This window comes from Cardiocondyla obscurior, unplaced genomic scaffold (genome assembly GCF_019399895.1).
Source record: "Cardiocondyla obscurior isolate alpha-2009 unplaced genomic scaffold, Cobs3.1 scaffold55_0_238251, whole genome shotgun sequence".
Taxonomy (NCBI): Eukaryota; Metazoa; Arthropoda; class Insecta; order Hymenoptera; family Formicidae; genus Cardiocondyla; species Cardiocondyla obscurior.
The window spans coordinates 177,591-192,500 of record NW_027228798.1 but is presented as its reverse complement, the minus strand read 5'-3'; the positions used below and the strand labels follow the sequence as shown (position 1 = coordinate 192,500).

Below are 14,910 nucleotides of genomic sequence, written 5' to 3'. Positions count from 1 at the left end.
CGGCAGGTGAGTTGTTACACACTCCTTAGCGGATTCCGACTTCCATGGCCACCGTCCTGCTGTCTTAAGCAACCAACGCCTTTCATGGTGTCCCATGAGCGTCGAGTTGGGCGCCTTAACTCTGCGTTTGGTTCATCCCACAGCGCCAGTTCTGCTTACCAAAAATGGCCCACTTGGCACTCTGATCCGAGATGCTCGTGGCTTCATAGTTCAAGAAAGCCAGAGATCTCACCCATTTAAAGTTTGAGAATAGGTTGAGGTCGTTTCGGCCCCAAGGCCTCTAATCATTCGCTTTACCAGATGAGACTCGCGCGCGTTCCGTGCGGAACGGCCGAGTGCCAGCTATCCTGAGGGAAACTTCGGAGGGAACCAGCTACTAGATGGTTCGATTAGTCTTTCGCCCCTATACCCAGTTCCGACGATCGATTTGCACGTCAGAATCGCTACGGACCTCCATCAGGGTTTCCCCTGACTTCGTCCTGACCAGGCATAGTTCACCATCTTTCGGGTCCCAACGTGTACGCTCTGGGTGCGCCTCTTCTCGCAATGAGAACGAGACGCCCCGGGAGTGCGGAGCCGCATCGCGACGCGGCCCATCCTCCCTCGGTCGACAACCAGGGCCGACCTTCACTTTCATTACGCCTTTAGGTATCGCTGATCCCAATGACTCGCGTACATGTTAGACTCCTTGGTCCGTGTTTCAAGACGGGTCCTAAGAGTACCCAAAGCAGTAGCGTCGCCGACCGGTATCGGTCCCCGAGTTGCCCGGGGAACGTTTGCAGGCCTGTCGAAGGTTAACCGTACGACCAACAGCGGGCCAGGACCGGTGACGGCGCTAGGTCCGTAAGCCTCCGTGTACCGTGGCGCGCGCTTGCGACGGCCTCGACGCACTCCCGCGTGTGTGAGCTGCGGCCTGATACCTTGCGTGTACCGCCGGGCAGCCGGCCGGGCGACCGAGGGTTTGACGGCGTGCCGTGTTACCGGCGACGCGTCAGACACCGCACCCGGGCCGTAGACCGACACCCAGCGGGTCGCGACGTTCTACTAGGGGAGAAGTGCACGACGACGAAAACGCCGGACATCGGCGCGCGGCAGCGTGCCCGCGCGCGAGCCGTGAGGCCCCGCGGGGCATCGCCCACCGACGCGAAGCCAGCGTCGCTGACGATGAATCTCCCCGTTCGATCTTTTGGGTTTCTTAGGTTTACCCCTGAACGGTTTCACGTACTCTTGAACTCTCTCTTCAAAGTTCTTTTCAACTTTCCCTCACGGTACTTGTTCGCTATCGGTCTCGTGGTCGTATTTAGCCTTAGATGGAGTTTACCACCCACTTAGAGCTGCACTCTCAAGCAACCCGACTCTAAGGAGAGATCCTCCCGAGACGCGCACCGGTCGCTACGGGCCTGGCACCCTCTGCGGGTAAGTGGCCCCATTCAAGATGGACTTGGACGCGACGCGGCACCTCGGGATAAGCGGACCCTCCCAAACACCACATTTCCCTGCGGCGGAACCGCGGGATTCGGTGCTGGGCTCTTTCCTGTTCGCTCGCCGCTACTAAGGAAATCCTGGTTAGTTTCTTTTCCTCCGCTTAATAATATGCTTAAATTCAGCGGGTGATCTCGCCTGCTCTGAGGTCGTCAAAAGAAATTGTCGTGAGGCTGTACTATATATATAATACGAAGAAGGCGAGACGACGACGACGACGACGCGAGAGAAAAGAGAAACGCAACGCGGCGAAACGCCGCGCGCGAGCGCTTGGTTAGACTACGCCGCGTGCCCCGGTCAAGAGCTGCTACCATACATAGCGCTTTCGTGGACTCGGGAACACGCGCGGTCGACCCGCGCGCGATCTCTCACCTCGCACACACTTTTGCTGCGCAGGGGGCGATCGGTGCACGCAAAATATTTGAAAGAAGAGACGAAGGGAAAATGAGAAAACGAACGAGGCATAGAGAACAACCGCGAGAGCGTGGTGGTCTTTCGTCGACGTTGCGTCAACCGCGCCGCGATCCGCGCGTCCGCGCGCGCCAACCAACCGACCACGACGACAACTGGCCAGCCAGCCCGACGCGAACGTCGGAGGCCGGTTTGCGCGTCGTGGTGGCGTCGGCAACGCGACTGCGGCGGCGGCCGGCAGCAGCTGCAGCGGCGACGACCACTCTCTCTCTCTCTTATAATACGGTCAGGTTCTCTCGTATCTTTGCTTCGTCGTATATATCTCTAAAATCCCTCCTCTCGAGTTTCCTTTGCGTTGGCGGCGGTAAAGCGACGATATGCGCTCTGTGCAGAAGGAGAACGAGGAGGCGCGCGATTATCTCGCGGCCTCTATTCTCCTCTCCGATCTTCATTCGAAGAAGGAGAGGAAAACTCAAACTCGGTTCTCCGCGCTCCTTATGAACTACTTCTCCGTGGATCAGCCTTGGATCCCGCGCGCGCCGCAAGCGGCACACAGGCCACCTTCCGGGAGTACAAGCGCGAACGAATTGTCGGCTTGTTTCACTCCGGGCGGCGGCGCGCGAGAGGCAGATCTACTCTTTTTCGTTCGGCGCGTATATACGTATAACGTATAAACTCCTTGCAAGAGCTCGCCACGTTTATCACCACCGCGCACGTCCTTCCCTCCCGTGCGTGTGTGCGTGCGTGCGTCTCTCTGCGATTCTCGATCGCATCTTTCGGTCGGTCGTCGTTCATTCGTTCGACCCTCAAACCTCGTTATTTCGGACGACGCCCAACGGGGGCGCGAGAGTACGCCGCCGTTCCGCGAGTATAGAGAGAGAGCGCGCAGAGAGCGCGAGAGCCTTCGTAAAACCCTGATGGAATCCAGCAACTCGCCGCGTGGATAGCGTGCGTAGTGTGCCTGATACCCCGGGGAAGGCGTCATCGACGACTCCTCGCTTCTCTTCTCTTTTCTCGTGGATGCGGGTATAACTCTCTCGCCGGCCGCCGCGATCGGGCGAACGTCCAACGAATCGCTCGTACGCGGCCGTCGAAACGGCGCGCGCAAGCAGTTTGTCTTCGATAAAACGACCCTCAGCCAGGCGTGGTCCTGGAATTGTATCCGTGGACCGCAATGTGCGTTCGAAATGTCGATGTTCATGTGTCCTGCAGTTCACAAGTTGACGCGCAATTAGCTGCGTTCTTCATCGACCCACGAGCCAAGTGATCCACCGTTCAGGGTAATCGTTCCTTCGCGCACCAAGTACGCTCTATCAAGGAATAGACAACAATGTGCGTCTTCTTCGTTTTGGCCCTTCGATCAGCCTGGCCGCGCGTCCGAGCACGCGCGGACCGCCGCCCTGTTACGGGGGCTACGGCACAATAATGGAGAGAGAGGAGACGTCGGTTGTCGGCGCGGTGCGAAAACCAAGAGGTTGCGTCTCTCGCGAAGCGAAGCCGGGGCGGAACTCTTTGAAAAACCATCGGGGTCGAAAATGACTAGCATATTCGACGAACCCTTCAGCGCGCGCGATCGCGCGCGCGCGGGACCGGAGGAAGAGCAGCGGCGAGAATCGTCGCACTCTCCACTCCTCGCCCGGCGCGCACGACGACGCGGCAGCATAGGTTACCACCGGTACGCGGCGCATTCGCGCGCACCGCAACGCGTCCGAATCGCGGAGATAGAGGCAGCGCGCGAGCGCGCCTCCGTAGTCTCCTTCTCACCGATCCTGATCCGCGAGCGGGCGCGCATATAGATGCACCTTCGCGCTCCTCCTGGATTCGCACAACGAGACCAACCGGCCGCGCTAGCCCCGGCTAAGGGGCGCGCTGAGCGCGGTGGTCCGCGCAACAGGTCGTTCGAAGCGCGCGAGAGACAGAGAGTCGGAGAATCTCCGCAGGAAACGAGCGAGAGAGAGAATGCAAAGAGCGTAATACGGCAATGCGTACAACTCTCGAATCTCTCTTCTTCTCCACAATATGCCCGGGGTCCTCTCTCGCTTTGAGCTCTCGAGATCTCGACACACTCGTCCCGACCGACAATCCTCTCTTATACGACGGCGACGAATGCGGCGCACACCGCAGCACGCCACCGTTGGCGGCGTGTGAGCGCGCACGCGGTCGTTGCGTCGCATAAACTATTCTCTCCTCTCGATCTCGCAATTTTGCTCGAGCGAAGCGTCGCGTCTCGCGACGGACGCTCCGACGAGGAGTGGGAAGGCGGCGCGGACTCGGAAGACGCGATGTCTCGCGTGCGATTAGATTTTGCGCCCCTTCAGCCACTCTCGACACAACTCGCAGAGTCGTGTTCTAGCTTGTCTGCCCCGTATCGCGGCAGGCAACGTAGTAAACGTTACCGTGCGCGCGTACGGTTCCTCGTCCATGCAGTCGCCGGCCGCTGCGCGCTCGTCACGAGAACGGTGCACACAGAGCAGCAGGACCTCCGGAACGTTAATGATCCTTCCGCAGGTTCACCTACGGAAACCTTGTTACGACTTTTACTTCCTCTAAATGATCAAGTTTGGTCATCTTCCCGGCAACATCGGCAATGCCGACGCATTGCCGCGCACCAGTCCGAAGACCTCACTAAATCATTCAATCGGTAGTAGCGACGGGCGGTGTGTACAAAGGGCAGGGACGTAATCAACGCGAGCTTATGACTCGCGCTTACTGGGAATTCCTCGTTCATGGGGAACAATTGCAAGCCCCAATCCCTAGCACGAAGGAGGTTCAGCGGGTTACCCGGGCCTTTCGGCCAGGGAACACACGCTGATTCCTTCAGTGTAGCGCGCGCGCGGCCCAGAACATCTAAGGGCATCACAGACCTGTTATTGCTCAATCTCGTGCGGCTAGAAGCCGCCTGTCCCTCTAAGAAGATTTGTTTGTACGTTGGTAGTAAAAACCCGCCGGCCGAAGCCGGGGGCCTTCGAGATACCATAAGGTACGCCTATTTAGCAGGCTAGAGTCTCGTTCGTTATCGGAATTAACCAGACAAATCGCTCCACCAACTAAGAACGGCCATGCACCACCACCCACCGAATCAAGAAAGAGCTATCAATCTGTCAATCCTTCCGGTGTCTGGGCCTGGTGAGGTTTCCCGTGTTGAGTCAAATTAAGCCGCAGGCTCCACTCCTGGTGGTGCCCTTCCGTCAATTCCTTTAAGTTTCAGCTTTGCAACCATACTTTCCCCGGAACCCAAAAGCTTTGGTTTCCCGGAAGCTGCCCGCCGAGTCATCGGAGGAACTTCGGCGGATCGCTAGCTGGCATCGTTTATGGTTAGAACTAGGGCGGTATCTGATCGCCTTCGAACCTCTAACTTTCGTTCTTGATTAATGAAAACATTTTTGGCAAATGCTTTCGCTTCTGTCCGTCTTGCGACGATCCAAGAATTTCACCTCTAACGTCGCAATACGAATGCCCCCATCTGTCCCTATTAATCATTACCTCGGGGTTCCGAAAACCAACAAAATAGAACCGAGGTCCTATTCCATTATTCCATGCACGCAGTATTCAGGCGAGGATAGCCTGCTTTAAGCACTCTAATTTGTTCAAAGTAAACGTACCGGCCCGACTCGACACTCAGTAAAGAGCACCGCGACGGGATATTAGTTTGGGCGGCCTCGCGGGGCTAAGCCCACCGGTAGGACGTCCCACATCACGCCAGTTAAACACCGCGAGCGGTGAACCGACGGTGTGCGACACAGATTCAACTACGAGCTTTTTAACCGCAACAACTTTAATATACGCTATTGGAGCTGGAATTACCGCGGCTGCTGGCACCAGACTTGCCCTCAATGGATCCTCGTTAAAGGATTTAAAGTGTACTCATTCCGATTACGGGGCCTCGGATGAGTCCCGTATCGTTATTTTTCGTCACTACCTCCCCGTGCCGGGAGTGGGTAATTTGCGCGCCTGCTGCCTTCCTTGGATGTGGTAGCCGTTTCTCAGGCTCCCTCTCCGGAATCGAACCCTGATTCCCCGTTACCCGTTACAACCATGGTAGGCGCAGAACCTACCATCGACAGTTGATAAGGCAGACATTTGAAAGATGCGTCGCCGGTGCTAGGACCGTACGATCAGCACAAAGTTATTCAGAGTCGCCAAAATAAACGGTGGACGCACGGAGATCCGCACGCCACCGATTGGTTTTGATCTAATAAAAGCGTCCCTTCCATCACTGGTCGGGACTCTGTTTTGCATGTATTAGCTCTAGAATTACCACAGTTATCCAAGTAAATGTGGGTACAATCTAATGAACCATAACTGATTTAATGAGCCATTCGCGGTTTCACCTTAATTCGGCATGCACTGAGACATGCATGGCTTAATCTTTGAGACAAGCATATGACTACTGGCAGGATCAACCAGGGAGCTTCGTGTGTGCGATCGCGGTTACTCGCGGTGGAGCAACGCGAAAGACAACGCTACGCTGCTACGGACACTCCGCGAGGAAGAGCCGTGCGCGTTTCGTGTGTCGTTAATGCCGCCGGAACTTTTCGAGCCGGTCGACGGACACGCTTTTCGTATTTATATATACCTTAACGGTATGAAAGATCAAATTTTGTTCTCATTCACCCATAACAGCGGCTTGTAAGGCCGCTTAGCCCTGACGCTAGACCGATCCGATCTGAGACGTCGTGGAGCACTGTTCGTTCAACGGTGCCAGCGGTGAGAACACCGAGGCACCGGTTGAAAATTATTTCGCTACGGCGTACAAGTAAGCGGGAACGGCGACATCGTCAAAGATCTCGCCGAAACCGAAACTCTCGTATCCGTGGAGTTGATGTTCGGTAAGCGCAACGATACGTCCGCACGCTTGCTCGGAAGCGAGGGACGATCGCGCGTCCAACACGTAAGTGCGCGCCACATATGAGCCATTCGGTCTCTCGACACCGACTCGTGGCAATGCTGTGTCTTATAGTACCGAACCGGGCGGCCGGGCGGTCGGCGACGCACGGTCTAACGCACGGCGGTATATGGGCGAAACCTGCGAAATTTCGACGCCTCGAGGACTTAGCCGCTGCGTCGTACGTAGTTATTTACGCAAAAGTCCTCGAGCCTCGTGTTGCTTTCGGCAAGTAGTTACCCACGGACAGCTCGAACGGCAAAGTACTCGAGCTCCGTATCGTTTCGGCTCGGATTTACCAACGCCTTCGATTTTCGACTTTGGTGTCGAAACGATCGCCGAGAGCCCGGCGCACATTTGGCCGAATGTCGGCAACACGCCCGAACGATCTCAAAAAGAGAACCAAAGTTCTCGTAGTAAGCGCGAGGCTAAATTCTCTCAAAAAGCGTTCTAGTGCGAACGACACTTTTGTACGCACCGCAGTGCTTCGTCGAGCTCGGTTATACATACGCCGTAACGCTACGGTACGACCAGACCGAGAGCTCGCATGCATCGTGTTGTGCACGAGTCGCCGCAGCGACAACACCTCTTACAGTACCGAACCGAGCGGCCGGGCGGTCGGCGACGCACGGTCTAACGCACGGCGGTATATGGGCGCCGGCGGTGAAATTTCGACGCCGCGCGGACTTAGCCGCTGCGGCGCACGGTAGTTACCTCCGCGTCAAAGATCTCGAGCTCCGTGTTGTTTTACGGCTCGGAGGTACGTACGGACCGCACGAACGGCAGAGTCCTCGAGATACAAAATTTCTTCGTCAAGTATTCACCAATTCCTTCGCTATCCGGCCTCGAAACGATCGCCGAGAGCTTGGCGCACAATTGGCCGAATGTCGGCAAGACGCCCGAACGCTCTCGAAAAAGAGAACCGAAATTCTCGCACTCAGCGCAGTGCAAAACACTTTAAAATCTCTCGAGCGAAAGACACTTTCGTACGCACCGCAGTGCTTCGCCGAGCTCGGTTATACATACGCCGTAACGCTACGGTACGACCAGACCGAGAGCTCGCATGCATCGTGTTGTGCACGAGTCGCCTCAGCGACGACACCTCTTACAGTACCGAACCGAGCGGCCGGGCGGTCGGCGACGCACGGTCTAACGCACGGCGGTATATGGGCGCCGGCGGTGAAATTTCGACGCCGCGCGGACTTAGCCGCTGCGGCGCACGGTAGTTACCTCCGCGTCAAAGATCTCGAGCTCCGTGTTGTTTTACGGCTCGGAGGTACGTACGGACCGCACGAACGGCAGAGTCCTCGAGATACAAAATTTCTTCGTCAAGTATTCACCAATTCCTTCGCTATCCGGCCTCGAAACGATCGCCGAGAGCTTGGCGCACATTTGGCCGAATGTCGGCAAGACGCCCGAAAGATCTCAAAAAGAGAACCAAAGTTCTCGTAGTAAGCGCGAAGCTAAATTCTCTCAAAAAGCGTTCTAGTGCGAACGACACTTTTGTACGCACCGCAGTGCTTCGCCGAGCTCGGTTATACATACGCCGTAACGCTACGGTACGACCAGACCGAGAGCTCGCATGCACCGTGTTGTGCACGAGTCGCCGCAGCGACGACACCTCTTACAGTACCGAACCGAGCGGCCGGGCGGTCGGCGACGCACGGTCTAACGCACGGCGGTATATGGGCGCCGGCGGTGAAATTTCGACGCCGCGCGGACTTAGCCGCTGCGGCGCACGGTAGTTACCTCCGCGTCAAAGATCTCGAGCTCCGTGTTGTTTTACGGCTCGGAGGTACGTACGGACCGCACGAACGGCAGAGTCCTCGAGATACAAAATTTCTTCGTCACGTATTCACCAATTCCTTCGCTATCCGGCCTCGAAACGATCGCCGAGAGCTTGGCGCACATTTGGCCGAATGTCGGCAAGACGCCCGAAAGATCTCAAAAAGAGAACCAAAGTTCTCGTAGTAAGCGCGAAGCTAAATTCTCTCAAAAGCGTTCTAGTGCGAACGACACTTTTGTACGCACCGCAGTGCTTCGCCGAGCTCGGTTATACATACGCCGTAACGCTACGGTACGACCAGACCGAGAGCTCGCATGCATCGTGTTGTGCACGAGTCGCCGCAGCGACGACACCTCTTACAGTACCGAACCGAGCGGCCGGGCGGTCGGCGACGCACGGTCTAACGCACGGCGGTATATGGGCGCCGGCGGTGAAATTTCGACGCCGCGCGGACTTAGCCGCTGCGGCGCACGGTAGTTACCTCCGCGTCAAAGATCTCGAGCTCCGTGTTGTTTTACGGCTCGGAGGTACGTACGGACCGCACGAACGGCAGAGTCCTCGAGATACAAAATTTCTTCGTCACGTATTCACCAATTCCTTCGCTATCCGGCCTCGAAACGATCGCCGAGAGCTTGGCGCACATTTGGCCGAATGTCGGCAAGACGCCCGAAAGATCTCAAAAAGAGAACCAAAGTTCTCGTAGTAAGCGCGAAGCTAAATTCTCTCAAAAAGCGTTCTAGTGCGAACGACACTTTTGTACGCACCGCAGTGCTTCGCCGAGCTCGGTTATACATACGCCGTAACGCTACGGTACGACCAGACCGAGAGCTCGCATGCATCGTGTTGTGCACGAGTCGCCGCAGCGACGACACCTCTTACAGTACCGAACCGAGCGGCCGGGCGGTCGGCGACGCACGGTCTAACGCACGGCGGTATATGGGCGCCGGCGGTGAAATTTCGACGCCGCGCGGACTTAGCCGCTGCGGCGCACGGTAGTTACCTCCGCGTCAAAGATCTCGAGCTCCGTGTTGTTTTACGGCTCGGAGGTACGTACGGACCGCACGAACGGCAGAGTCCTCGAGATACAAAATTTCTTCGTCACGTATTCACCAATTCCTTCGCTATCCGGCCTCGAAACGATCGCCGAGAGCTTGGCGCACATTTGGCCGAATGTCGGCAAGACGCCCGAAAGATCTCAAAAAGAGAACCAAAGTTCTCGTAGTAAGCGCGAAGCTAAATTCTCTCAAAAAGCGTTCTAGTGCGAACGACACTTTTGTACGCACCGCAGTGCTTCGCCGAGCTCGGTTATACATACGCCGTAACGCTACGGTACGACCAGACCGAGAGCTCGCATGCATCGTGTTGTGCACGAGTCGCCGCAGCGACGACACCTCTTACAGTACCGAACCGAGCGGCCGGGCGGTCGGCGACGCACGGTCTAACGCACGGCGGTATATGGGCGCCGGCGGTGAAATTTCGACGCCGCGCGGACTTAGCCGCTGCGGCGCACGGTAGTTACCTCCGCGTCAAAGATCTCGAGCTCCGTGTTGTTTTACGGCTCGGAGGTACGTACGGACCGCACGAACGGCAGAGTCCTCGAGATACAAAATTTCTTCGTCACGTATTCACCAATTCCTTCGCTATCCGGCCTCGAAACGATCGCCGAGAGCTTGGCGCACATTTGGCCGAATGTCGGCAAGACGCCCGAAAGATCTCAAAAAGAGAACCAAAGTTCTCGTAGTAAGCGCGAAGCTAAATTCTCTCAAAAGCGTTCTAGTGCGAACGACACTTTTGTACGCACCGCAGTGCTTCGCCGAGCTCGGTTATACATACGCCGTAACGCTACGGTACGACCAGACCGAGAGCTCGCATGCACCGTGTTGTGCACGAGTCGCCGCAGCGACGACACCTCTTACAGTACCGAACCGAGCGGCCGGGCGGTCGGCGACGCACGGTCTAACGCACGGCGGTATATGGGCGCCGGCGGTGAAATTTCGACGCCGCGCGGACTTAGCCGCTGCGGCGCACGGTAGTTACCTCCGCGTCAAAGATCTCGAGCTCCGTGTTGTTTTACGGCTCGGAGGTACGTACGGACCGCACGAACGGCAGAGTCCTCGAGATACAAAATTTCTTCGTCACGTATTCACCAATTCCTTCGCTATCCGGCCTCGAAACGATCGCCGAGAGCTTGGCGCACATTTGGCCGAATGTCGGCAAGACGCCCGAAAGATCTCAAAAAGAGAACCAAAGTTCTCGTAGTAAGCGCGAAGCTAAATTCTCTCAAAAAGCGTTCTAGTGCGAACGACACTTTTGTACGCACCGCAGTGCTTCGCCGAGCTCGGTTATACATACGCCGTAACGCTACGGTACGACCAGACCGAGAGCTCGCATGCACCGTGTTGTGCACGAGTCGCCGCAGCGACGACACCTCTTACAGTACCGAACCGAGCGGCCGGGCGGTCGGCGACGCACGGTCTAACGCACGGCGGTATATGGGCGCCGGCGGTGAAATTTCGACGCCGCGCGGACTTAGGCGCTGCGGCGCACGGTAGTTACCTCCGCGTCAAAGATCTCGAGCTCCGTGTTGTTTTACGGCTCGGAGGTACGTACGGACCGCACGAACGGCAGAGTCCTCGAGATACAAAATTTCTTCGTCACGTATTCACCAATTCCTTCGCTATCCGGCCTCGAAACGATCGCCGAGAGCTTGGCGCACATTTGGCCGAATGTCGGCAAGACGCCCGAAAGATCTCAAAAAGAGAACCAAAGTTCTCGTAGTAAGCGCGAAGCTAAATTCTCTCAAAAGCGTTCTAGTGCGAACGACACTTTTGTACGCACCGCAGTGCTTCGCCGAGCTCGGTTATACATACGCCGTAACGCTACGGTACGACCAGACCGAGAGCTCGCATGCACCGTGTTGTGCACGAGTCGCCGCAGCGACGACACCTCTTACAGTACCGAACCGAGCGGCCGGGCGGTCGGCGACGCACGGTCTAACGCACGGCGGTATATGGGCGCCGGCGGTGAAATTTCGACGCCGCGCGGACTTAGCCGCAGCGAAGTCCGCGAGCCTCGTGTTGCTTTTACCACGTAGTTACTTCCGAGCGGTCCGACCGTCAAAGTTCGCGAGCCTCGTGTTGCTTTCGGCTCGGAGTTACTTCCGCGCGGTCCGATCGGCAAAGTACGCGAGCCTCGTGTTGCTTTCGGCTCGGAGTTACTTCCGCGCGGTCCTAGCGGCAAAGTACGCGAGCCTCGTGTTGCTTTCGGCTTGTAGCTACTTTCGAGCGGTTCGGACAACAAAGTCCGCGAGCCCTGTGTTACTACTGCTCGGGGCTGCTTCCGAACGTTTCGGGCAATCAACTTTTTGTTCTCCGTATTGTTTTTTAAGCTATCTTAGCTATTTTCTCGTAAAAGTTAAATTTTCGCGTTTTGTGCTGTTTTTTCGAGCTCTCTGCTGGCGATCGTCTATGTTCTTAAATCTCGTGTTATTTTCTTGAGCTCTTCGTAATTTCGGCCGACGAGCGGCTAAGTTTACGAGTTTTGTGTTGCTTTCTGCACGTAGTTACTTCCGAGCGGTCCGACCGTCAAAGTACGCGAGCCTCGTGTTGCTTTCGGCTCGGAGTTACTTCCGCGCGGTCCTAGCGGCAAAGTACGCGAGCCTCGTGTTGCTTTCGGCTCGGAGTTACTTCCGCGCGGTCCGATCGGCAAAGTACGCGAGCCTCGTGTTGCTTTCGGCTCGGAGTTACTTCCGCGCGGTCCTAGCGGCAAAGTACGCGAGCCTCGTGTTGCTTTCGGCTCGGAGTTACTTCCGCGCGGTCCTAGCGGCAAAGTACGCGAGCCTCGTGTTGCTTTCGGCTCGGAGTTACTTCCGCGCGGTCCGATCGGCAAAGTACGCGAGCCTCGTGTTGCTTTCGGCTCGGAGTTACTTCCGCGCGGTCCTAGCGGCAAAGTACGCGAGCCTCGTGTTGCTTTCGGCTCGGAGTTACTTCCGCGCGGTCCTAGCGGCAAAGTACGCGAGCCTCGTGTTGCTTTCGGCTCGGAGTTACTTCCGCGCGGTCCTAGCGGCAAAGTACGCGAGCCTCGTGTTGCTTTCGGCTCGGAGTTACTTCCGCGCGGTCCGATCGGCAAAGTACGCGAGCCTCGTGTTGCTTTCGGCTCGGAGTTACTTCCGAGCGGTCCGACCGTCAAAGTACGCGAGCCTCGTGTTGCTTTCGGCTCGGAGTTACTTCCGCGCGGTCCTAGCGGCAAAGTACGCGAGCCTCGTGTTGCTTTCGGGTCGGAGTTACTTCCGCGCGGTCCGATCGGCAAAGTACGCGAGCCTCGTGTTGCTTTCGGCTCGGAGTTACTTCCGCGCGGTCCTAGCGGCAAAGTACGCGAGCCTCGTGTTGCTTTCGGGTCGGAGTTACTTCCGCGCGGTCCGATCGGCAAAGTACGCGAGCCTCGTGTTGCTTTCGGCTCGGAGTTACTTCCGCGCGGTCCTAGCGGCAAAGTACGCGAGCCTCGTGTTGCTTTCGGCTCGGAGTTACTTCCGCGCGGTCCTAGCGGCAAAGTACGCGAGCCTCGTGTTGCTTTCGGCTCGGAGTTACTTCCGCGCGGTCCGATCGGCAAAGTACGCGAGCCTCGTGTTGCTTTCGGCTCGGAGTTACTTCCGCGCGGTCCTAGCGGCAAAGTACGCGAGCCTCGTGTTGCTTTCGGCTCGTAGCTACTTTCGAGCGGTTCCGACAACAAAGTCCGCGAGCCCTGTGTTACTACTGCTCGGGGCTGCTTCCGAACGTTTCGGGCAATCAACTTTTTGTTCTCCGTATTGTGTTTTTAAGCTATCTTAGCTATTTTCTCGTAAAAGTTAAATTTTCGCGTTTTGTGCTGTTTTTTCGAGCTCTCTGCTGGCGATCGTCTATGTTCTTAAATCTCGTGTTATTTTCTTGAGCTCTTCGTAATTTCGGCCGACGAGCGGCTAAGTTTACGAGTTTTGTGTTGCTTTCTGCACGTAGTTACTTCCGAGCGGTCCGACCGTCAAAGTACGCGAGCCTCGTGTTGCTTTCGGCTCGGAGTTACTTCCGCGCGGTCCTAGCGACAAAGTACGCGAGCCTCGTGTTGCTTTCGGCTCGGAGTTACTTCCGCGCGGTCCGATCGGCAAAGTACGCGAGCCTCGTGTTGCTTTCGGCTCGGAGTTACTTCCGCGCGGTCCTAGCGGCAAAGTACGCGAGCCTCGTGTTGCTTTCGGCTCGGAGTTACTTCCGCGCGGTCCGATCGGCAAAGTACGCGAGCCTCGTGTTGCTTTCGGCGCGGAGTTACTTCCGCGCGGTCCTAGCGGCAAAGTACGCGAGCCTCGTGTTGCTTTCGGCTCGGAGTTACTTCCGCGCGGTCCTAGCGGCAAAGTACGCGAGCCTCGTGTTGCTTTCGGCTCGGAGTTACTTCCGCGCGGTCCGATCGGCAAAGTACGCGAGCCTCGTGTTGCTTTCGGCTCGGAGTTACTTCCGCGCGGTCCTAGCGGCAAAGTACGCGAGCCTCGTGTTGCTTTCGGCTCGGAGTTACTTCCGCGCGGTCCTAGCGGCAAAGTACACGAGCCTCGTGTTGCTTTCGGCTCGGAGTTACTTCCGCGCGGTCCTAGCGACAAAGTACGCGAGCCTCGTGTTGCTTTCGGCTCGGAGTTACTTCCGCGCGGTCCGATCGGCAAAGTACGCGAGCCTCGTGTTGCTTTCGGCTCGGAGTTACTTCCGAGCGGTCCGACCGTCAAAGTCCGCGAGCCTCGTGTTGCTTTCGGCTCGGAGTTACTTCCGCGCGGTCCTAGCGGCAAAGTACGCGAGCCTCGTGTTGCTTTCGGGTCGGAGTTACTTCCGCGCGGTCCGATCGGCAAAGTACGCGAGCCTCGTGTTGCTTTCGGCTCGGAGTTACTTCCGCGCGGTCCTAGCGGCAAAGTACGCGAGCCTCGTGTTGCTTTCGGGTCGGAGTTACTTCCGCGCGGTCCGATCGGCAAAGTACGCGAGCCTCGTGTTGCTTTCGGCGCGGAGTTACTTCCGCGCGGTCCTAGCGGCAAAGTACGCGAGCCTCGTGTTGCTTTCGGCTCGGAGTTACTTCCGCGCGGTCCTAGCGGCAAAGTACGCGAGCCTCGTGTTGCTTTCGGCTCGGAGTTACTTCCGCGCGGTCCGATCGGCAAAGTACGCGAGCCTCGTGTTGCTTTCGGCTCGGAGTTACTTCCGCGCGGTCCTAGCGGCAAAGTACGCGAGCCTCGTGTTGCTTTCGGCTTGTAGCTACTTTCGAGCGGTTCGGACAACAAAGTCCGCGAGCCCTGTGTTACTACTGCTCGGGGCTGCTTCCGAACGTTTCGGGCAATCAACTTTTTGTT

General features: G+C 57.1%; 3 non-coding genes across 3 annotated transcripts in view; all 3 read right to left on the bottom strand.

Moving 5' to 3' along the window:
- The window catches only part of LOC139112801 (large subunit ribosomal RNA), a 4,086-nt gene extending 2,452 nt beyond the window's left edge, over nucleotides 1-1,634 (bottom strand). Inside the window, exon 1 of the ribosomal RNA XR_011547454.1 lies at nucleotides 1-1,634. This exon is cut by the window's left edge and continues 2,452 nt beyond it. This is a non-coding gene — a ribosomal RNA (large subunit ribosomal RNA).
- A 1,387-nt stretch (nucleotides 1,635-3,021) lies between these two features.
- On the bottom strand, nucleotides 3,022-3,176 carry LOC139112784 (5.8S ribosomal RNA). Its single transcript, XR_011547438.1, has one exon. It is a non-coding gene; the product is annotated as a 5.8S ribosomal RNA (ribosomal RNA).
- Nucleotides 3,177-4,384: 1,208 nt separating this feature from the next.
- On the bottom strand, nucleotides 4,385-6,303 carry LOC139112790 (small subunit ribosomal RNA). Its single transcript, XR_011547444.1, has one exon. It is a non-coding gene; the product is annotated as a small subunit ribosomal RNA (ribosomal RNA).
- Nucleotides 6,304-14,910: the final 8,607 nt, after the last annotated feature.